Source organism: Rhinichthys klamathensis, unplaced genomic scaffold (assembly GCF_029890125.1).
Source record: "Rhinichthys klamathensis goyatoka isolate OS25496 unplaced genomic scaffold, OSU_Roscu_1.1 h1tg000445l_1, whole genome shotgun sequence".
Classification (NCBI taxonomy): domain Eukaryota; kingdom Metazoa; phylum Chordata; class Actinopteri; order Cypriniformes; family Leuciscidae; genus Rhinichthys; species Rhinichthys klamathensis.
Window position 1 is genome coordinate 153439 of NW_026606940.1, and position 25251 is coordinate 178689.

At 42.4% G+C, this 25251-nt stretch overlaps 1 long non-coding RNA gene across 1 annotated transcript; it reads left to right on the top strand.

Moving 5' to 3' along the window:
• The first annotated feature begins 6732 nt into the window (after positions 1-6732).
• On the top strand, positions 6733-7538 carry LOC130071478 (uncharacterized). Its single transcript, XR_008804007.1, has 3 exons — positions 6733-7027; positions 7144-7300; positions 7378-7538. It is a non-coding gene; the product is annotated as an uncharacterized LOC130071478 (long non-coding RNA).
• Positions 7539-25251: the final 17713 nt, after the last annotated feature.

Here is a 25251-nt window from a genome sequence, read left to right on the forward strand (position 1 = left end):
TGACGATGCGGGCCACTCTATCGCCCGTTCGTGTAGCTGCTATCCTGACAGCCACCAAAGAGCTAAAGCTAGGCCAGTCACGCACTGTGAAACAGTTCGAGAGACTGTTGGGTCTCTTGGCGGCAGCGTCCAACGTGATACCTTTTGGCCTGCTGTACATGAGACCTTTACAGTGGTGGCTAAGGACCAGAGGGTTCTCCCCGAGGGGAAACCCACTTCGTATGATCAAGGTCACGCGGCGGTGCCTTCGTGCCTTAATTATATGGAGGAAACATTGGTTCTTAACCCAGGGTCCGGTATTGGGAGCTCTTTGCCATCGTGTTACGATCTCGACAGATGCTTCCCTCACCGGCTGGGGAGCGGTAATGGAAGGCCGCTCGGTTCAGGGTCTGTGGAAAAGTCATCATCTTTCGTGGCACATCAATTGCCTGGAGATGATGGCTGTCTTCAATGCGTTGAGACAGTTTCTCCCAGACCTGAGGGGCCATCATGTGCTTGTACGAACAGACAACACATCAGTGGTCTCTTATCTGAACCGTCAGGGGGGTCTGCGGTCGCGTCCGCTTTGCAAACTGGCGCACCAGATCCTCCTGTGGTCTCTGGGGAAGGTACTCTCCCTGAGGGCAGTGTATATTCCTGGGGACCAGAATGTGGGGGCAGACATCCTGTCGAGGCAGGAGCTGAGGCCAGGGGACTGGAGACTCCACCCCGAGGCGGTGGAGAAAATTTGGGAGTTTTACGGCCAAGCAGAGGTGGATCTGTTTGCGTCTCAGCATACGACGCACTGTCCACTTTGGTTCTCCCTTACTCACCCAGCCCCCCCGTCTAATCCATCTCTTAGACGGTCCTCCCTTGGAGATCCCGATCAGGAGAGACCTTCTGTCTCAGGCCGGGGGCACAATATTTCACCCTCGACCAGAGATTTGGAACCTGTGGGTTTGGCCTCTGAGGGGGCCCAACTCATAGAGAGTGGTCTCTCAGCTGAGGCTGCTGAGACCATCCTAAGCTCCAGAGCTCCAGCTACTAGGAAACTTTATGCGCTTAAATGGAGAGTTTTTTCTGTATGGTGTCACCGACATCAGTGGGATCCAGTTAACTGTTCTGTGAACACAGTACTCGAGTTCCTGCAGGAGCGCTTTACGTCAGGTCTATGTCCTTCCACGCTCAAGGTCTACGTGGCGGCCATTGCGGCTTACCACACCCTGGTGGGGGGTACATCGTTGGGTCGAGACCCCCTGATTACACGTTTCCTTCGTGGCACATTGAGGCTGAGGCCTGCAACTCGCACTAAGGTGCCAGCTTGGGATCTTGCTATAGTACTAGAAGGCCTGTCTAGGGCTCCGTTCGAGCCCTTAGATTCGGTTTCAGAGAAATTTCTTACCCTCAAGACTATCTTTCTGCTAGCTATTTCTTCCCTTAAGAGAGTTGGAGACCTTCAGGCCCTTTCGGTTTCCCCCACCTGCCTTGAGTTTGCACCGGGGATGGTCAAGGCATTCTTATATCCGAAACAGGGATACGTCCCTAAGGTGCCGACCTTGATTCCGAGGCCTATTGTGCTGCAGGCTTTCTGTCCTCCTCCTTTTACATCTGCGGACCAGGAAAGGCTGAACCTCTTGTGTCCAGTGCGAGCACTGGATACTTATGTTCATCGGACATCTTCAATGAGGAAGTCCGACCAGTTATTTATTTGCTTTGGATCACCTAAGAAGGGTCTTCCTGCTTCTAAACAGACGGTTAGTAAGTGGATAGTCGAGGCTATTTCACTTGCATACGAGTACTCTGACCATCCGTGTCCCTTGGTGGTCAGAGCTCACTCAACGAGGGGTATGGCGGCCTCTAAAGCCTTGTTATTTGGGGTTTCTCTCCAAGACGTTTGTGATGCGGCAGGCTGGTCCTCACCGCTCACATTCGTCAGGTTTTACAGTTTGGACCTGGATGCTGCCCCAGGTTCTCAGGTGCTTAGTGCTTAGTTCCAACAGACTGACACTCAGGTACTTGGAATTCTGGCGTTTTGGGTATTCTCGTTCCCAAAGCGTCAAGTGACGCATCGCGAGTTCCCTCGAAAGGGAACGTCTCAGGTTACTACTGTAACCATAGTTCCCTGAGAAAGGGAACGAGACGATGCGTCACCCTGCCATACTTCCTGCATCCCTGTGATCGGCTTGCTTCGACTTTTTGAAGCTAATGCCGCGTTTCACCGGATGTGCTCTTATGCCTTCCTGGTCATGACGTCACCCGCCCGTGACGCTCATTCTTTCCATTGGACTAGTTGACATTGATGCTCAGACGCATTCACGCTGGGGGCGTTCCCAAAGCGTCAAGTGACGCATCGTCTCGTTCCCTTTCTCAGGGAACTATGGTTACAGTAGTAACCTGAGACGTTTTTTTGTGTATCCAATAAAGGCTTGCAAGATTGCCATGATGACGCAGATGGGCCCAGTCAAGGAGGTCAAATTCTTTAATTTTGGATGGCTCCATTTGTCAATGTTTTCTAGTGTGTTTACTTCTGCGTTGTCTTTTTTTTTTTTTTTTGGATGACCAACTGGAAACATGTTTTGTTTTTTGTTTAGTTCTAAGATGCTTTATATGCACATATTTTGTTTTCTTTATTATTACTATTTTTTTTTTTAGATTGCTTAAATTGCAGTTTTGAAAATGGAAACTTGCACTTGGTTGTTCTTTGACAATATTAATAAATAATGCAAATGTTTTCAGAAATGTGTTTAAACTTCTCTTAACATAAGAAGGGGGCATTTTAAAATTTCTCTTTAGTGTATATTTCTCTTAGTGTCAGTCATATGGCACAGCATGCACACACAAAAACACACAGTTATGGTTTATTTATGTAATTCTTGGCAAACATGTGGCTGAACAAATGGCCTGCTTGTGGACCAGATCTGGCAAACAGGAGTGAATTGCAAAAGTGCCACCATTCCATGCTGCATGAGGAATGTTGGGAAAGACCAGTGTTTGTATAAAAATCAACTGTGGCCAGGTGTGGTTTATTTGGTTTGTGTTTGGGTTACATGTGGCATTGCTATGGCTTAATTGTGGCCCAAATCTGGCAAGCAGGAGGGGACTGCCTTAAGTGCCATAATTTTCATCTGGCCCACATACCACGTGAAATGATGGCACTTGAACGGTCCGTTCCTGTTTGCCAGATTTGGGCCACAATTAAGCCATAGCAATGCTGCATGTCAGCCATAAACAAAACAAATGAAGCAGAACTGGCCCACATCTGGCCCAGACACCAAAATTGCTGTGGCCCAGATCTGGCCCACATGCCACGTGGAATGATGGCCCTTGGGTGGTCCGCTCCTGTTTGCCAGATTTGGGCCACAATTAAGCCATAGCAATGCCGCATGTCAGCCGTAAACAAAACAAATGAAGCAGAACTGGCCCACATCTGGCCCAGACACCAAAATTGCTGTGGCCCAGATCTGGCCCACACTTGACACTTTCATCTGGCCCACATACCGCGTGGAATGATGGCACTTGGGCGGTCCGCTCCTGTTTGACAGATTTGGGCCACAATTAAGCCATAGCAATGCCGCATGTCAGCCGTAAACAAAACAAATGAAGCAGAACTGGCCCACATCTGGCCCAGACACCAAAATTGCTGTGGCCCAAATCTGGCCCACACTTGACACTTTCATCTGGCCCACATTCCGCATGGAATGATGGCACTTGGGCGGCCCGCTCCTGTTTGCCAGATTTGGGCCACAATTAAGCCATAGCAATGCCGCATGTCAGCCGTAAACAAAACAAATGAAGCAGAACTGGCCCACATCTGGCCCAGACACCAAAATTGCTGTGGCCCAGATCTGGCCCACACTTGACACTTTCATCTTGCCCACATACCGCGTGGAATGATGGCACTTGGGCGGCCCGCTCCTGTTTGCCAGATTTGGGCCACAATTAAGCCATAGCAATGCCGCATGTCAGCCGTAAACAAAACAAATGAAGCAGAACTGGCCCACATCTGGCCCAGACACCAAAATTGCTCAGGCCCAGATCCGGCCCACAGTTGACACTTTCATCTGGCCCACATACCCTTTGAACTTTAAACTGTGGGCCAGATGTGGGCCAGTTCTGTGAAAAGTACTATTCAAATAAATTTGAATTGAATTGAATAGCCACGATAGAGAAAGTGAATCTTTGCTGAAACTTTGCTGAATTATATATTCCAGGTGTCCAGACAGAGACAACATTGTCAAATTTTGATGTTAGCACAAAATTAGTTTCTCATACAGCTGTTGCGTCTTCCACGCCCCTCAAGACTTCATCAAAGAGACCTTGTCTGGACCTTGAGGAAGATGAAGATATCCTACAGGAATGCTCTTCAATACTAACAGCACAAGAGACTGATGTCACATTTAATCCTGCAGAGGCAGACACATCAATAACAGAGCCAAAAGACTTGTCGTAAGTTTATATTATATTTTAGAATAATGTTTGTTTTAATTATGGCATATCTAATTAGTTTGTTTTTTTCAGAGCTCAAGCATCCAGCCCTATTAAAAAAATCTGTAAATATATTGTCTATGAGACCTGCATCATGGAAGTGTTTGAGGTGTGCCCAGTATGTCATAGAAGCTGTCATATAAGATCACAAAGGATTGGAACATTTCTACGTGTTGAACAACTCTGCCACCATTGTCAGTTCTCATGGAAATGGAACAGTCAGCCGATTTTGGGCAGTACTCCAGCTGGAAACCTTCACCTTTCTGCTGCTGTGTATCTCAGTGGTGCTTCATTTGTGACAATTGAAAAGGTATTTGTAAATGAAATAATTAATAGCTTTGCAGTTACATGAGACTAAACATTTATAATGTAAAAAATATTATGTTTATTCATTTATTAATTTACTGTTTACCAACTTTTTTATATCTGTTGTCAGATATTTGCAGCTATGAAGTTACATCTTTTCAAGTACGACACCTTTCGTCGTCATGCACGAATGTGCATTGAGCCTGCTATTGTTTACAAATGGAGAAACTGGCAGGATGAGATGCTACAGCTGTTGGCTCAAAGGGAAAAGGTCATTGTTGGAGGAGATATGAGGGCTGACTCACCAGGTACATTGTGGGAGAAATTTACATTGTTTTTTTAGAAAGAAAAAAAAATAGAATTTTATCTTCTAGACAAGGCACATTGTGTAATAAGAGATTATGTATTTTTGTTTTTGAAGGGCACTCTGCCAAATATGGCAGTTACACAATGATGGACCTGGAGACAAACACCGTTGTTGATGTACAACTCGTCCAGGTAAATGAGCAGAAACCTTTGATGCAACGTCCTGGAAAACTTGTATATTTTATTTTCAACGCAAAAAAATAATTGTATTTTGATCCCTTGTCAGAGTAATGAAGTGCAGGGCTCTCAAGTTTTAAAGACGGGCAAGAGTGACCAGGGGGCGACGGGTCGCAGGAATGGTTGTATTTCTTAAGTAATATTATTATTAGTGTTTTTGTTGTTGTTATTAATAATTCCTCAGACTTGCAAAAGAGAAGATTTGATACATGGCACTGACAATTCAACCAAATACAAAGTATTTATTCTCTTCCTCTTCTACCTGCACTGTCTCCTCCTCTAATAGGCCTACCCTTTTTGCCAATTTCTCTGGTCCAGCATCCTCTAACCTGGCCTTTTTAGGGGGCTTTCCTCTCAGGGCGAATGAGAGGATGGTTAATTGCTTTATACCTGACATCTTTGAAAGACAGATGCAATGATTAATGCATCCATGGCCCGGATATAATTATAAAATATTACATGATTTTAAAAGTGACCTATAACATATGCAATACACTTTAATTTATTTAGTGCTTATAAAATTATTAAGCCGATTTGGAGAGAGAGATGTTTATAATGTGACAATATGTCAGTCATCGTGTGATAACAAAAATATGATTAGGGCTAAACTACTTGTTCTGAGCAGGTGTTGTCAGTGAACAGGCTGTAAAACTGTTGGCTAAGTTAAAGACATTCATGAAAAACTGATGCTAATTATCTGGGAAACGTTCTCTAACAGCAGTCAAGTTGTCATTGTTTGTGTCAAACAAATTGTGAATTTGTTGTTGTAACATTAAAACAGGAGATCGTGACTTATCTTGAATCTTACCCAGATACAATAGTGCTATTTTCTGATTGGCTATTGTGTGGACCGTTTCTTTTTTTTGATTGGCTGATAAGTGGCAGGCTCGACAAAGAACTGCAGGGGAGACGCGTGCTTGATTCCTGCCGGGTCCATAGTGAGAGCGACGCGGCCAGAGAAATTTGGGGCGCTGCGGCATATTAAATATATTATAAATAGTTTTTCAGCGTGAGAAATACAATGTGTGGCGGGAGTGCGTGACAAAAGACCGAAATGAGTGACTGTCACGCTCAATGCGTGACACTTGAGAGCCCTGGAAGTGGGAGGAAGTTACCACATGGAAAAGGAAGGTTTGAAGAGAGGTCTTGACTTTTTGGATGCTCGTGGTGTGACTCTGGACTGCATTGTGACTGACCGACATCCGCAAATACAAAAATTCCTCAGGGAACGCAATGTCAACCAATTCTATGATGTCACGTAGAGAAAGGTAAATAACCTTACTACCATCATATCATTTTCTAGATTTTTACAGACTAATAATTGCGATGAAACTGTATTAGCGGATGATTATGTGTTAGCGGAACATTTATATAAATATAAACACCACCATTACATTATATGTAATGACACATTGCTCTACTTATCGTGAGTGTTGTCATGTTTGTATTTAATTGCAATCTCCAGGAATTTCAAAGCAGCTGGATAAAGTGTGCAAGTTGAAGGGTTGTGAGAAAATACGTAAATGGTTGCATAGTATAAAAAACCACATCTATTGGACTGCTGTATCATCAAGCAGTGGACCTGAAAGAGTGGCTAAATGGACGTCTATGCTAAACCATATGCAAAATAAGCACACACATGAAGACAGCAATTTTCCAGCATGTCTACATGGAACAAGCAGAAGTCGAGACACAAAAAAGTGTCTAGCTGCTGGTATGTAGGCTAAAGAAGCAATAGTTACTTTTAAAAAAATGTATGCAGATCATATAGCTTGCCTTTTTTTATTTAAAAATACATATCATACTATAGTAACACTTCCAATAATTTAGGAACACTGCCATATTTCAAGTTGGAGAACAAGAGAATTTTGAAGGATGTTGCCAAGCTAAGTCCACACTACCAGACTTCTATCAAGGTTTTCCACAGTGTAATACTACGGTTTACACCAAAAAATGCGTTTTTTCCATTTCTGGGAATGTTGTGCAGGTAATGTTATTGTTGTAAAAATTACTTTTACATACACTGTAGACATTGTATGTTGAAAGTGTATTTATTACTTACAGACTATACCTGGCTGCACTACACTACATTACATGCCGGGCGTCCTCAAGCCACAACAGCAGCTAGTCGACCGGTGTTCAAAGGGACCTTTCCAAAGGCCAAGAAGGGAGAATACCGGGTCAGAGAAGTGAAGACACAAGCAAACTTCAGTATGTATAAAATGAGTTTACTTAACAAATTTAATACAAATGTACTTTTTTGCATTGTTTCTTACAAGCTATTTGAAAACTCAATATTTTACCAATTAAAAACAAAATAAAATGTTATATTGCACATGATATGTGGATGACCTGCTGGACCTCATATTTGATAAAGTCTTTGTGGATCCTGCACCATATGTGGATGATGTTTTGAGGATACCAATACCACCAGCATTGTGTGCAGAGTATGACCGGCCAGAGAAGGAGGAGGCCATCTCTAGTAGGGTATCTCGGTTTAATCAATAGGTGGTCGAAAACCTACATAACTGCCCTGGGCATCAGGAAACTCTCTTTGAATCCTCAGGACCACACACCCTAGAATCACAACTCGAACTTTTTGTCCAAGGAAACCCCAGCACCAGCTCACAAAACTCCGATAAGCTAAAAATCTGTAACGACTAACGCACACACACAGGCACATTCTCAAAACAAGGTTCAAGGATTTTTCTGTGTTTTTTTTCTTTCAAATATCTATCATTTGTTGTCTGGAGTTGAAATATTTGATATTTAATTGATCATGGTTCAATTTATTTTTGGAGGAATGTCCTTTTATTAAAATTATTTTATTTCTAAACTTATTTGTATAGTTCAGTGTCTTTATACATAATGTAAATAAAAAAAAAAGTATATACAAGTTGTTGTATATAAAGCTATTAAAGCTATAATATGTTTTGTTTTCACTATAATTTCCTTTGAATATAACCCAGGAAATATTAGAATAAAAATTCAAAGATTTGTAATATTTAGAAGAAATAGACATTTTTTCGTAAATGTGCTAATCATTAACACTCACTGTTGTACTCCACGAAGTCGCATGGGACCATAGCCAGCCCTGTAAATGTTAAAAGCGTTTTGTAACGAAAACATTGAAACAAACTGGATCCATTCCGGGATGGTCTACCATACATGATGGAGTGACTTGAAGTTGTTTCATCCGTCTTGTAACCTTCGATACAACAAATAGCGTCAGACAGTTTTATGTCACGTATTATTTTTTGCAACAATTACAAATGTAAATAAATTAATACCTGTTCTATCTCCCTGCAGCATATATTTTCTTGTTCTGTAGCCATCTTCTCACATTTGCCACATAAGCACCTGTACGACAGGTAATGTAAACATGACGCAACAGGTCCCTCGCATAAATGTAATTTCGTTTGTACGTAGAAAACGTTATCACAGTATTTGTGTTTGTAGTTTCAAAAAATTGCGCCAACGTTATCACAGTTTGTGTGTGTCTGTGTGTGTATTGCACATCCATAATTGCAAAGGGGACGCGATTACAACTCTATAAGTACATAAATGTATCAAATAACCATTCCGAGACGTCCTGGTCCATTCTCATTTGTGTTTCTTCTGCCGGAGTCTCTTCATCATCTGGGTCTGATTCCGGTTCAAACATGTACGGCTGAATGCATACAAAACAGCGGGTCTCTCACTCTCAGCCATTCTGCTTCTACCGACTGTTTATTGCCATAGGTATGCAAGTTACGCCCTCATCCAAAGGCAGGGCGGGGATATGCAGCTCATTTACATTTAAGGTGGTACACACCAAAACAGCTCTTTTTAACCCTCTGGGGACCAAGAACGCACCCGTGCGTTTTGGCAGATTTTTTTCACATAGCAGAAAAATAGACTTAAACTACTCCATCATTTCTGGTCATACAGAGTTATGAAACATATAAAAAAAACTGTTAAATGTCTACTTTTTTATGTGCAATCGAAATAAAATATTGTGCTTTTGTAAAATAAAGAAAATAAAGGTAACGCTTTAGATTACAGCCCGGAAAGTACTGTGTAATTAAGAGGAATTTAACAGTAATTTCTTTCGGTAATTATAGTGTACCTATAAAGTACTTGCATGTAAGTATAAGGGAACAATATGTAAAGTTTGGGGAATAAAGGGGTAACAACCAGGAGAATTAAAAAAATATTTATACTGTAAGTATTATAGAACTAAGGGGTACTTATTCTACTATTATGATATAACAATCTTACATTTGGGAGCAATTTAGCGAGAACACTGCGTACCTTTTTGTAATAATTGTGTACCAATACATACTGTATAGGCTTTTTTTAAATTACAGGGTACATATCTATGCATTTATACTTTTATTTATTTATTTTTTGATAGCAAAAGTGCAGATGTTTAAGTTTGGGCTAACATATTTCAAGGCAAGAAAAGCTAAGACTATTGCCATTTTTTTAAATACTGGGAAATATATCTTGTTTCATGTGGTTACAGGGTAAGTGGTACTTGTATAATAAATAAAGGTTTCCGAGTCAGTGATATAAGATTGTGTGTATGCATTTTTATTGTTACCCTGTAACTACATGGAACAAGAGGGTAACAAGCACCACTTTAATTTACAGCCCACAATGTCACACTTACCCTGTAACTACATGGAACAAGAGGGTAACAAGCACCACTTTAATTTACAGCCCACAATGTCACACTTACCCTGTAATTACATCGAACAAGGGGGTAACAAGCTACATGAAACAAGAGTATCTTTCCACAATATTTAAGCAAAAGTTGCAATAGTTTTCGTTTTCAGTGCACTTTTGTTAAAAATATTACATTTTAAAAATTACAGGGTACGCAGTATATGTTCTTGCTAAATTGCTCCCAAATGTAAGATTGTTGTATCATAATAGTAGAATAAGTACCCCTTAGTTCTATAATACTTACAGTATAAATAATTTTTTTTGTATCATAATAGTAGAATAAGTACCCCTTAGTTCTATAATACTTACAGTATAAATAATTTTTTAATTCTCCTGGTTGTTACCCCTTTATTCCCCAAACTTAAAATATTGTTCCCTTATACTTATATTGTAAGTACATTATAGGTACACTATAATTACCGAAGGTTACGCTGTAAAATTGCTTTAACTACGCAGTACTTTCCGGGCTGTAATCTAAAGCGTTACCAAAATAAACAGGGTGTGCGTTCTGCCTCTCCGTGTCCATGAACTTTTTTTCTGGAGCACGTCTCTAAACTTAAACAAAACTCAGCGAATACTATTCACCCAGACATGAGGAATATATGTTTATGATAATTTAAGTTTGTACTTTTAAATTATCTAATTTAAAACTAAAATAAATATTCCCTGTTTATGTAATCTATATAAAAAGAGAGAGGTGTCAGCCGTTCTCATTGTCGTTCTCGCATCTCATTATTCCGCTAATGTGACACGCCCACGGAGAGCGCGCGCTATTCAAACGCTAATGATCTGAAGCAACACATTTAGACGTGTAAACGCCCACACAAACTCGGTAAACACACTATATTTAGTCAGATTAATGTACTGTCGTCTTGCGCGGCTGAGAGGAATAATCCTGGGACATTTACCTACCTCAGAACAAGTGCTGGTTTTTTTTCACTTTGAGGAGCGAGCTGAGCTGTAAGTGCTTTGTTCTAATCGCGATATATAATAACGTTAGTGTCTGTAAACGCAAAAATAGCCTACTGTTTAAATTTGAATCATGTTTCTGTGTGTGTGTGACTAGTTCTCTTACGAGAGGTTCTCTCGTATTGCGTAAGCTACCTTACGCTACGGGAAAGATTCATCTTTTCTGAGAAATTGAAGCCAAAAATTATCCTATAATTTTGTATCTATTCACAACGCAGTTCAGCTGCAGCAGAGCATGAGTAGGCTAGCTAGCAGCTCATTGGCTCGCTCACAGGGAACTGCTTAAGCCTATGAGGAGACACGAATGAACTCTCGGCCAATGAGAGTCTGACCTGCTCTCATTGCGTCAGAGCCCGCCGAAACGGGCGTGGCCAGAGAGTATAAATTCGCCTCTCAGGCTGTAAATTCTGATTTTTCATATCTTCAGCGAGGCTACACGCATCTGCTGATCCTGAGAGAAGCCGCCGTCGTGGAAAAGGCACCTTCTAGCGAGCATCTGGGAGTCTGAGGAAGCCGGCCGTCTTCGCCACCTTCAGCCGTCCTGCAAGCTAGCGCCATCCGACGGATTCATATCCTTTACCAAAAAGCTTCTTGTATTGTGTGTGTGTATCTAAAAGAGCAGCGAGCGTCTTTTTTAAGATGCCTCGCACACCTGCGGCTCATGCCGCGTCCCTCTCAGCGCCAGAGCCCGCCTTCTTCTGCGCTCTCTGCCTGGGACTGGGACACGCAGAGCTTTCTCTCGCCAACGGCGGATGTTTCCTCTGCGATTGGGCTTCTGTTGTTGACCCTGCGGGCTCGACTCGAAGCGTTACGCCGCCTCCCCCTCTCACCGCCTACGAGCGCTGAATGGGGGACGAGCCGCTTACAGCTGTGCCAACCGCGGCTAGCTTTCTTTACTTTACAAGAGAGCTAGCCCGGCCCCATGCATACGCGTCACCGGCAAGTGGGTTTATAGTGCGTTAAGTTCCGTCGAGGCCGAACTAGTCGCTGCTATCACACCCTCTTATCTGCTCGCGCTATTAAGCCGGTGTCTTCCCCCTAGCTCAGTGGTGGAACACAAAGCTTTTCGCGCCAGAGACCCGTGTTCGATTCCGGCTCTCGCAGATAATTTTTTATGCAGCTCTGAGCTCTCGGCTAGCTTTCTTACGTTACAGAAAGCGGCCGCGCTCTCCCGCCTGCATATAACGCCGCTACATAAAGCGTTTATAGTGTATCAGTTCCGCTGAGGCCGAACCTGTTTCTGCTATCACGCCCTCTTATCTGCTCGCGCTGTTATGTTTGTGTCTTTACCCCTGGCTCAGTGGTGGAACACAAAGCTTTTCGCGCCAGAGATCCGTGTTCGATTCCGGCTCTCGCAGATAATCTTTATGCAGCTCTGAGCTCGCGCCCAGCTCTCTTACGTGACAGAAAGCGGCCGCGCTCTCCCGCGCTCATGAGAAACGTTCTCATTTCCGAGCATAAAGCTGGACAAATGGGTTATAGTGTGTTAGTTCCGCTGAGGCCGAACCTGTTACTGCTATCACGCCCTCTTAACTGCTCGCGCTACTGTGCTTGTGTTATTACCCCTGTGGCTCAGTGGTGTATCACAAAGCTTTTCGCGCCAGAGACCCGCGTTCGATTCCGGCTCTCGCAGATAATTTTTATGCCGTCACAAGTCCAGCCTCTGCAGGCTAAAAATAGTCTCGTGCCCGCTTGCAGCGCTCACGTTTCTAACACGCACTTGCACGCGACGCGCGTCACAAGTGCAGCCGATTTCAGGCTATATATATATCCCGCTGCAGGCCGCTCACGTGACCAGCCTCAGCTGAGAAAAGGACGGCTATTTCTCACCATGGCTGAACCGCCATCAAGGTTTCGCCCTCTGTCAGTCCCCGTTCACACGGCTACTGCAGCAGTGTACACCGCCATCAACAAGCCGGTCTCTTTTCCCGCTTGCATGTGCACAAACGCCGTTTTCACCGCGTCCCAGAGAAATCCAAAAAAAAAAAAAAAAAAAAAAGTGCATAAAAGCCTCTTGTGTAGAAAATGTGCCCACAACACTGTGTTCACTCATACACAAAACACTGCATGTGCACAAACACCGTTTTCACGGCGACCCAGAGATATCTCAAAAAGAGCATAAAAACCTATTGTGTAGAAAATGTGCCCACAACACTGTGTTCACTCATACACAAAGCACTGCATGTGCACAAACACCGTTTTCACGGCGACCCAGAGATATCTCAAAAAGAGCATAAAAGCCTCACGTGTAGAAAATGTGCCCACAACACTGTGTTCACTCATACACAAAAGCTTTTCAGTTCCCGTGTGTCTCACAGAGCCCACTCTCATAAAGCGGTTCCAACCCGCTCGAGTTTCAGAGTGCATAAGCGCGCCCACGAGCCCGTGTGCGCGTCCCACCTCTGCTCACTCTGTTACACGGCCCTTAAACTCCTCTCTGAGTGTAAGTCCCGCTGTCATAAACACTATGAGCGCGCCCGCGCGGCCCGCTGTGTGCAGCAACGGGGACCATGTAGCCATTCACCCCTTAGCGTTACGCTTCAAGCGTGGGAAGCTATTCCGGGAATTTCCCAGTGGGTGCTAAACACACTAAGGCTAGGCTATCGCTTACAGTTCCACCGCCGCCCTCCAGGTTTCCGAGCGCGGCTAGAAACTATTGTGAACCCAGAAGCAGTGACTCTGCTCCGTTCAGAGATAGCAAAACTATTGTGCAAAAGGGCTATAGAGAGAGTTCCTCTATCTATGAGCGAGTCGGGGTTTTACGGCCGTTATTTTCTGGTTCCAAAGAAAGACGGCGGCCTCAGACCAATCTTAGACCTCAGATTTCTGAACAGAGTTCTCATGAAGAGACCGTTCAAAATGCTCACTATCAGAAAACTCCTCGCGCATGTGCGCCAGGGGGACTGGTTCATTTCACTAGATCTGAAAGATGCCTACTTTCAGATTCAGATAAATCCCCTTCACAGGCCATTCGTACGTTTCGCCTTCGAAGGCCAGGTTTATCAATACACCGTCCTCCCGTTCGGCCTATCCCTAGCACCCCGCACGTTTACGAGGTGCATGGATGCGGCGCTCGCCCCCCTGCGGAGTCAGGGGCTGCGAATACTGAACTATTTGGACGACTGGCTGATTTTGGCACAATCAAAGAGGGAGCTACTGTCTCATCGTACAGTTCTCCTCGACCATCTGAAAAGTTTGGGCCTCTCTGTCAACTGGACAAAGAGCGCACTTCAACCCAGTCAGACTATCTCCTTCTTGGGTATAGAGCTAGACTCGGTCTCAATGACGGCTCGTCTGTCTACACAGCGCGCGCGCCGTGTGCAGCGTCTCGCCGCATCTTTTCAGATGAACAGACTCACACCTCTGAAAACTTTTCAGAAGGCGCTGGGTTACATGGCCTCAGCCTCCGCAGTGCTCCAGCTGGGGTTACTGCGCATGCGCCCGCTTCAGTTCTGGTTGAAGAGCCGTGTGTCTCACCGCGCGTGGACCACGGGCCGCCAGCTGATAAAGGTAACGCAGACCTGTATCACAGCTCTGCAGCCATGGACCATGACAGAATGGTTTCAGCGGGGCGTTTCCTTGGGGACCTTTTCTCGCCGAAAAGTCATTTTCGACAGACGCATCCAACATGGGTTGGGGTGCGGTCTGCGAGGGCTCACCGGCCTTCGGCCCCTGGTCAGCTCAGGAGAGTCTCCTCCACATAAACTGTTTGGAGATGCTGGCGGTCGAGAACGCGCTCACGCGCTTTCTGCCGCGCATTCACGGTCACCATGTGCTGATCCGTTCGGACAATATGGCTGTGGTCTCCTATCTAAAACCGTCAGGGCGGCGTCAGATCCAGAATTCTCTTCCGGCTGACAGAACGCATCCTAGTTTGGTCCCAGTGTCACCTGCTCTCGCTCAGAGCGACGCACGTGCCGGGCCATCTGAACGACGGTCCAGACAGTCTGTCCAGGAACCCCATTCCCCCTGGCGAATGGTCCCTGCACACTCTTACAGTCCAAAAGCTGTGGCGAATATTCGGCAGAGCAGAGGTGGACCTCTTCGCCTCAGAAGAAAACACCCACTGCCCAATATTTTTCTCAAAACGCGAGGACGCGCTAGCCCAGACCTGGCCCAGCCGCCCGCTTTATGCATTCCCTCCGGTGTCTCTGCTACCACAGGTGCTTCAGAGAATCAGGGAAACACGCCACTCGGTGCTCCTCATAGCCCCGCGTTGGGAAGGTCAGACTTGGTTTCAGGAGCTCACTCAGCTGTCACAGACAGCCCCGTGGCCCATTCCAGTCAGAACAGATCTCCTCTCCCAAGCTCGCGGCACGATCTGGCATCCCCACCCAGAGCGCTGGGCGCTTCATGCGTGGGTGATCAACGACTACCCGTTGCTTTGCCAGAAGGAGTGTTAAACACGATCATGCAGGCTAGAGCGGCTTCTACTAGAAGGCTATATGCGTCTAAATGGTCTGTGTTCTCTAAGTGGTGCACCGACAGAAACTTGGACCCACGGTCATACGAGGTTCCTTCCTTGCTAGTTTTTCTCCAAGAGATGCTGGATAAGGGCAGGTCCCCTTCCACTCTCAAGGTGGATGTGGCAGCCGTCGCGGCGTTCGCTGAACCCCGGCGTGGCCAGTCACTGGGCAAAGATGGCTTAGTCATCCGCTTCCTCAGGGGAGCTAGAAGGATGAACCCCTCACGCCCCCCGTCGGTGCCGATTTGGGACCTTTCCATAGTTCTCGAAGCTATGGAAGCCCCCCCATTCGAACCGTTAAACACCGTGGAGCTCAAATACCTTTCGCTCAAGACTATCTTCCTGCTCGCGCTCGCGTCAGTGAAGCGTGTGGGGGACCTTCACGCGCTGTCCAGCAGCGCTTCCTGTCTGGAGTTTGGGCCCAATGACTCCTTAGTCGTTCTCAAACCTAGACATGGTTATGTCCCAAAAGCGATTGGTACCCCATTCAGGGCACAAGTTATTTCTCTATCGGCTCTGCCTGCATCCGATAGCGAATCTGACTCTAATCTCCTGTGTCCGGTCAGGGCCCTGAGATTATACTTTACTCGCACTGCTCCGGTCAGACGAGCTGAGCAGCTTTTTGTTTCGTTCGGTGGGCGCACCAAGGGGTTGGCCGCCTCGAAACAGACTCTGTCCAGATGGATAGTTGATGCCATTGCAGCCGCATACGCGTCAAAAGACCTGCCATGCCCTCTGGGCATCAGGGCCCATTCCACTAGAGGCATGGCCTCATCGTGGGCTTGGTCCAGCGGAATTTCCATTCATGATATTTGTGTGGCAGCGGGATGGGCTTCCCCCTCCACCTTTATCAGATTTTACTATCTGGAAGTTCCCGCCTTGCAGGCTAAACTACTAGCAGTCTAGTATGTTACAGCTCTTCTGGTTGAGCTGCACTATAGGGAGTTATTCATGCAGACCGGTCTCGTTCTGTCCCTCCTTATTATGTGCTTATGTACTTCACAAATCCCCGGCCCGCTCCGCTGGCCTTTGTCACATGTACATATTTTATTCCCACTCATAAGGGTTCCCCGGGGTCCCCCCTGGGACTCATAGTGGATGCTTAGCACGCACGGCGTTGACCAGGTGTTCCCGTAGCGTAAGCTAGCTTACGCAATACGAGAGAACCTCTCGTAAGAGAACGAATCGGTTACCTAACGTAACCTCGGTTCTCTCTAGATGAGGGAACGAGTATTGCGTTCCTGGCCGTGCTTGTGCTACTAGCGTTCTCGCTTCATTCTATGAAAACCAGAATTTACAGCCTGAGAGGCGAATTTATACTCTCTGGCCACGCCCGTTTCGGCGGGCTCTGACGCAATGAGAGCAGGTCAGACTCTCATTGGCCGAGAGTTCATTCGTGTCTCCTCATAGGCTTAAGCAGTTCCCTGTGAGCGAGCCAATGAGCTGCTAGCTAGCCTGCTCATGCTCTGCTGCAGCTGAACTGCGTTGTGAATAGATACAAAATTATAGGATAATTTTTGGCTTCAATTTCTCAGAAAAGATGAATCTTTCCCGTAGCGTAAGCTAGCTTACGCAATACTCGTTCCCTCATCTAGAGAGAACCGAGGTTACGTTAGGTAACCGATTCGTTTTGGATAGATTATAAAGTTTTAACTCTAAAATAGACATCAAATAAGCTTTTGTTAGCAGTTTCTGCTCATATGTTAAATATATAGTATGTTTTGTCAATAAACTAATCAACTAAGAATGGTGTTTGTTCCAATGCAAGCTATATCAAAATAATGAATCCTTAACTTTGAAATATGTATGATAAAATGTATTGGCCTACTAAGACATTTATGGAAAAAGACAATTTTCTTTTCAAGATGTTTCCAACTCTAACTTTGAACCAATTCTGTAGAATGGCCCATATAACCTATTTGAACAGGATTTGTTTCCAGGTATGACTAAAAATGTGCTTTTGACTTTCATTTATATTTTGATTTTATATATATATATATATATATATATATATATATATATATATATATATATATATATATATGTATGTGTGTGTGTGTGTGTGTGTGTGTGTGTATTGTCCTTGCATTCTTTCTTGTGACACACCTGAATGAAAGGCTCATTAATATGCCGGTCGTCTTTGTCTTCTCAACCACCTAATTATTCACAATGGGGTTGGGCCGCTCACGCCCATTCGCATATTGCCTTGGCTAACAAAAAAATGTTTTTCACAATTTAAAAGAATCTATTGTGTTATGTGAATGATTAGAAAGGATGATTTTCAGATCATTTTGAAGCAAAAACTCTAGGCCACAACTTCCATTATAGTCAAAAGTCTTGTGGACACATATTTAGTATGTGTTTTGTGGCTTTATTTCAGAAACTTTAATTTTTAGTTTTTTCAATAACCATGCATAAACAATATTCTCTCAAAAATACAAACATGTACATACATGTTGCTCACATATTATGGTAGCCCTGTTTGTGCTAAATAGAGTGTAATTTCACCTGTGCCATTAATATGTTTATAAGCAACTGAAAAAAGCACAAATGTCAGGGCATGTCAAAACATCTCAAGGACCCCAAAAACACCTTGGTCCCCAGAGGGTTAAAACAGGCCCCAAAAATGACATTTTCAAATGGTTATAATAAATTAACTGTGGGGTATTTTGTGCTGAAACTTCACAAATACATTCTGGGGACACCCGAGACTAATATTACATCTTGTAAAAAGGGGCATAATAGGTGCCCTTTAACCCTCTGGGGTCTGAGGTGTTTTCTGGGCCCTGTAGGTGTTCTGACATGCTCTGCTTATTTCTGTTACTTGTAACACTTTCATGGCTAAAGTCTGATTAGACTGTATTCAGCACAAACTCTGCTACAATAATATGTGAGCAGCATGTATGTAAAAAAATTTAGTTTTGAGAAAATTACGTTTATGCCTGATTTGTGAAAAAACAAAAATTTTTTAGTCACTGAAATAAGGCCATAAAACCTATACTGATTTTTTTTTTCACAAGACTTTTGAAAACTGAATCACGTACCCCTAGAATTTTTGCTTCAAACCTATGTGAAAATAATCCTGCCCACTCATTCAGATAAAACAATATATTGCTTTAAAATTCATGATTTGTGTAAGAAAGCTGTATGCGAGGAGGGTGTGAAACACATCAATATTCATGATGATTCAGGCCCTCCTCGCATACAGCTTTCTTACAGCTTTCTTACTATGGAGCCAGATCAGACTCATTAATAATTCACGCAAAAAACACGATTCACACATGCGTAGACAATTTCACATGCGTGAAACCTAATTCACGTACACACAAAAAAAATTCACGTGCGTGAAAAAAAAATATATTCACAAAAAGCAGTTCACATGCGCAAAATAAAATTATATATTCATAAAATACATTTCACAAATGCAAAACACAATTCGTAGATATACAACTGTGCACAAAAACCTTTGAATGTTTAAAATGTACGAGTGTGTCCTTGAATTTGAATGTGCAAATCGTCAATCGCATTGCATGTGTGTGTGTGTATTTTTGAGACTTTCCTGGCAGCGCTTCACTCGTAATACAGAGCAGTCGTACTCTTTAGCCAATCAGATTTAAGCTCATCAATCGACCAATCAGTATCACGTGAGGGCGGGCCTACCTGCATGTTACGTCATCAGCTTTCGACCAGTTCATGGCTGAGCAGAGGTAAGTGCAGTTACTCGTTCATTTCTGTTAACTGAAGTTAGAGATCAGTTGAAGCAATAGTTTATGAACTATTAACTGATGTAAGCAAGTGTTGTTGTAATCAGATGTCCCATATCGTGTCAAAAATGAAGAAGGATGATGCTTGTTTTGTTGTATTTTAGACAGCTCTCAGCTACAATCATCACGCTAATGATTGCAAAACAATCATCTGTGGGCAATACCCACCCTAGCTCTCTCAGCACTGGCCTCATCGAGATTGTTCTTATAATGGTGAATAGACCTATTTAATGAGCACCCAGTGTTTATTTGCTCCCAGCTAACAATTTTTGGTTCCCATAACGTTCTCAGAACGTTAGATTTTGGTTCCCAGAACGTTCTCAGAACGTTAGTTTTTGGTTCTCAGAACGTTCCCAGATAGCAAAAAATATCGGCACGGCTTCTTTTTGCCGCCGGCCCCAAACTGTCGGCTATAGGTGCGGCCCGCTGGCGGAGAAGAAACGTTTGCCGCCGAATACGTCACTCCCATTTCTTGCGAGATGCCGCCGGCGAACAGCCGCCGGGCCGCCGACTTCATTCTCTCTGGCGGTTGCCGCCGTCTAAATGAACCGCGGCCGGCTGGCGGCAAGCCGCTTTGAAATCGACCAGCCATGTCATTGGCATGAGTGGAACTGACAGCATTTTAACTTTCACATTTAAAGCGATTATAATTATTATGTGAATTATATCAAATTTTTAGGTACCAAAGTCATTATAGGGTTTATAACAGATTTGACTCAGTCTGATTCCATGATAAGGTTTAGGAAAATACATTTAAATTACGTTGAAACTCTGAAGCGATTCAGTGATAGGCCTATGTAAAATATATAGAATTATTTTATTTAAGGTGACAATTCATTTCTTTGATTTATGCACAAGTGAGATGCACAAATAGTCCAAAAAGAATTCCTTTTGTAAAACTTACTTGGCAATAAATATCTTTCTGATTCTGATTAGGTTTTAAAATAAATATTTCATTCATGGTATGAACAATTTAGCAGAATAAATGGATGAAGTTAGACTTTTAACCAATGCCTGAAATCAGTGAACAGTGAAAGACATCTGCAACTTGGCCAAAAGCTTGGGTATGCTTTAGATTTTTTTTATTAATTTGCAACCATGGTAATATTTATAATAAACATGAAAATCCCTGTTTTGACCTGAAAGATAAAGTGAAATATTTAGAAATATTTTGTCTCTCTGTCACCCCAGGAAATTTCGTTTATGTCTTTCATTTTTTTACAAGTTCGATTTTTTTATTTATTTTACCTTTTACAGGTATAAGGGATTCATTTGCAATAGCGAGTTTTGCAATCTGTACAAATGTTTAAGAAAGTATTAAAGCACAAAACCTCCACCGGCCGAGAGGGGCAGTACCTAAAAAACGGAAGCAGATTTACCAACACAACAGTGGCCACTCGTCACACGATTTCAGTATTTGGAGACGATATCCTATCTAGTCATTGAATACGATCTTTAAAGTAAGTACATTTTTCCTTTTTGTGTAACGCAATATTATGTTCATTTTTTACATTTTTAGTTCATCTTTTTCAAATATGTTCTTGCCTTACTAGTCAAGCTAGTAAGTTAGCCTGTTTACAAAGTTTGCGTCATGTTTCTGACATAGCTAATGTTAGTTAGGCTAACGTTACTTAGTTTCTTCCTGGCGTTAGTTTTTTCTTTTCTTCTTTTAACTATATTTACGTATGTTTATGCAAGTGTGAGTAGGCCTACTACAGTATGTGGTTTAAGATAGTATTGGTCAGTCGAATAATTAACTAACTTACGTAACTAAATCCTGAAGGACAATTCTCCCGCCCACGTGGGAATGGTAACGTTAGCAACATCTTTACGACAAGAAAGACTGATCAGTATAACTTGTGTTGTTTTCTAACTAAACATAATGATGTTTTGTTTGATTCGACAACCATGCTGCTAGTCTAGTTTAACTTACAGTGTTAGCTAACACATGCTGCTTCGCCTTTTTTACTCACTGAATTCAAGCATGTTCGACATGTTGAAATGTATCTAGCTACAGTAGATCGCCAAAGCTTTACATCTAGAAAGAAAGCTTTACATCTAGAAAGTTAAACTTTTGGTGTTTTCTTACAAAAATAACTATGTGTGTGTGTGTATATATATATATATATATGTGTGTATGTATATATGTGTGTATATGTATATGATTGTGTTTTTCTGAACATGGTTTTCTGTTGATCCACTTGTGAAAATGACTCGTTTTTTGAAGGGGTGAGCATTTTAATGTTATTGATTTTGCCTGGAAATTAATCAAAAAGTATACTTTATGCAAAATGTTCTTCTATTTTAGATGGTTCACATTGTTCAGTTTATCAACGAGGAGGATCTGCCATTTGCAGTGGTTCCGCAAGAGTGGCTCAGCGAGAGCATGTGCCATTGGCCCCCATTTAACCTCAGCAAAAAGACGAAGGCAACAATTTAGCCATCCTCTGCACACCTCCACACAGCACCTGGGAGAAACATCATTTTAAGTTCATGAAGGGAGCAGGTAAATGGGTCTGACTTGTGTATTTGATTTTCCTGTATTTCATCTGTGTAATTTATTTTCTGTTTATTGTGGATAACTGACTCTTATATTCATTATTCCCTACTCTAGAATCTTGTAAGTCTCAAGAAAAAAAACTCTAGAAAGATGCATCGATTCCAGAAAACCAGGAAAATGCTGAACTGGTATGTAAAATCTATTGCTGTTATGCTGGATTTGTGATCCTGCCACTAAACTATACCATTTGTTAGATTTTCAAATTTCTGTTTCCTCTTTCTCGCTACCAGGTTTCTCCCCAGTAATCCAGACTCCACTTCACAGAGCCAAGAGTTTGAGTACAAGTAAGTGATGTTATTTGTGAAGTTTTTTTGTCTTGGAAACTATTGCTTCTATTTGAAGTCGGCATGAACCGGAAGTTACAAACGACTTTTCTCCAGTGTTGTGACGTATTTAAAAGTGAAACGGTATATTGAACGGAGGGCAGGGTTTTACTCTAGCGCTCCTGTTCTCCATCTCTGCTCATAGCACGGTTTGAGGGGAGTTGCCACGCCCTCGCGCCATAGCACATGACCGGAAGAGAAGAGAAGTCGTTTCGAGGGGGGAGGGAAGGGTAACGTATTTGATTAAAGATTATAAGGCTACATGAATTTTAAAAGAATAATGAAGTGCACAGATAAATCATTTATAATAAACACTACAATATTACATATAAAAATACGAATTGTAAAATCTTACTTCAAGAGCAGGTGAAGCAAGTTCAACAAACAATGTTGAAGACGTTTGCTTGCACTGAGCAATTAGGTACAACTTGCAAACAGCACCTGTGGTTGTAGGTTTAATTCCCACTGGGGCTACCTGTACATGTAGTAGACCTAGATATAAAGTACAATTTAACATTGTATACTGCATATATTACAGTCTGAATCCTTAGCCTTTCACATTTTTTATTTATTTATGAGAAGCTTCAGAGAAATGTAATTTGTAACACTTTTTTGGATTTTCAGCTTGGTGTAGGGGATAAAGCATGTTTTAGAGACATGTTCCTGAAGACCATTGTTCAAAGTAAGTTGGATATTTTTTTTTAGATTTAAGTAGATGTGTATGTCCTATTGTCCTCATGCAATTCAAATTAAATGACAGATCTGTATTTTCTATATTAGCCATCCGGAAGGACCCGGCAACCCAGGATGCACTGATGAGGCGGTCCAGGTTAACGTTACGCGTTACCTGAAAGGAGCATCTGACCGTGAAGGCAGAAAAAGGCGCCGCACAGCTGAGAGGGACCCACAGCCGACCACTTAAAACTAGACTGACTACTGACACCCCAGAATCACTGACAACTGGAATCCTTTCTTTATCTTGCAGTCAGTAGAATCAAGACCCTTTAAGAAGTCAGAAGTGTCAGACTACACTCACTCACTGTGGAAATTACTTTCTTTTTTTCTTTTTCAAATAAAGCTTGTAAATCCTTGTGCCACAGGTCAGCATTGGGGTTATAATGGCCTATTCTACTCCAGAGCTTTACTATAAATTACTACCACTTATCATATTGTTAGAAATGGTTTGTAAATGTAGTTATACTTTTATTTATTTGGTATCTTGCACATTATTTGGTATCAAATATCCTCTTTACTTGTCATAATGTTTACTGGTAATTTTTTACCCTAGAGCTGTCCTTTTTATATGAACACTTATTGTAAGTGTTGTAATTTGCTTGTAAGGCTGTTTAACCAAAATTGAATTGGAAACCTGCATGTAAGTATATTGATTTATTTATTTTTCTGTTATGTTTCAGTGATCTGAAACATCTTGTTTAAATGACAGTTACTGTACTTTGAAATGTAGAATAAAAATGCCAATTGTAAATTTGTCTGGTTTGAGCAATCATTATTCTTGATAAACTGCATGCTATAAATAAATAAATAAAAAATATATATATAGCCAGAATAAGCGGCGGCAGAGCGCTCGAAAATAGCGTTTGCCTCCGGCGGGCCGCGGAAGGACGGCCTTCAATATAAAGGCGGCGGAACGGCGGTTGGCCCGCGGGCCGGCCGCTTAACGAAGGCGGTAGGAAGGCGGCTGCCGCTTTTAAAAAGCGGCTGCCGCCGGCGGTGCGCCGTCCAACGTGTTTGCGATGTCGCCATTCTGACGCTTCTACTGCCGCCGGAGAACCGACGGTGGTCCGCCGACTCATTGCTATCTGGGTTAGTTTTTGGTTCTCAGAACGTTATTTTTTATAGTTTGTTTTTGGTTAGCCAGGAAAGTTTTCTTAACGTTCTCAGAACGTTAGTTTTTGGTTCCCAGAACGTTCTCATAACGTTAGTTTTTGGTTCTCAGAAAGTTAGTTTTTGGTTCCCAGACTGTTAGTTTTTGGTTCCCAGAACGTTATCAGAACGTTAGTTTTTAGTTCCCAGAACGTTAGTTTTTAGTTCCCAGAACGTTATTTTTTGGTTCCCAGAACGTTAGTTTTTGGTTTCCACACCGTTAGTTTTTGGTTCCCAGAACGTTATCAGAACGTTAGTTTTTAGTTCCCAGAACGTTAGTTTTTGGTTCCCAGAATGTTATTTTTATGGGTTGTTTTTAGTTAGCCCGTAAAGTTTTCTTTACGTTCTACAACAATTCATTTTTTTTTACTTTAATAAAATACAACAGTAAATCTATATAAATAATCAACCTATACAGTCCATGTTTTTGTCGATTCATTGTTTAATTGTTGATTAAAAACACACACACACACAAAAACACAATCATATAGGCTATGCATCACATTCAACACATGCGCAAAAGGCAAAACGAAAACAAAGTAACTACGAAAACATTTTTATTAGTAGTCTAATTGTAGATCCCACTTGAAAGCCTCTTCCATCTTCACCACAGTCATCTGTAAATATAACAAATAGTAACATTATTATAATGTTTCTCATGGGATCGTACAGTATTTTCAACATTTACGGGGGTTAGTTGGTGATTTTATATACACTACCGTTCAAACGTTTGGGGTCGGTACGATTTTAAATACTTTTAAAAGAATTCTCTTCTGCTAACCATGGCTGCGCTTATTTGATTAAAAATACAACAAAAATCAGTTATAGTATTAAATATTATTCCAGTGTAAATCAGCTGTTTTCTGTGTGAATATATAGTAAAGTGTAATTTATTCCTGTGATCAAAGCTGAATTTTCAGCATCACCAGTGTCAGGGTCTTCAGTGTCAAATGATCCTTCACAAATCAGTATAATATGAGGATTTGATGCTCAAGAAACATTTATTATTATTATCAATGTTGAAACAGTTGTTGGTCTGTCAGTTGTACAGTTTTTTTTTTTTTTTTTTAGGATTCTTTGATGAATAGGGTTAGGGTTAGAATCTTTTGTAACATTATAAATGTCTTTACTGTCACTTTCGATCAAATTAATTATTCCTTGATAAATAAAAGTATTGATTTCTTTCCTCCAAAAAATAAAAATAAAATTCTCACTGACCCCAAACTTTTGAACGGTAGTGTATAACTATCTATATTTGACATA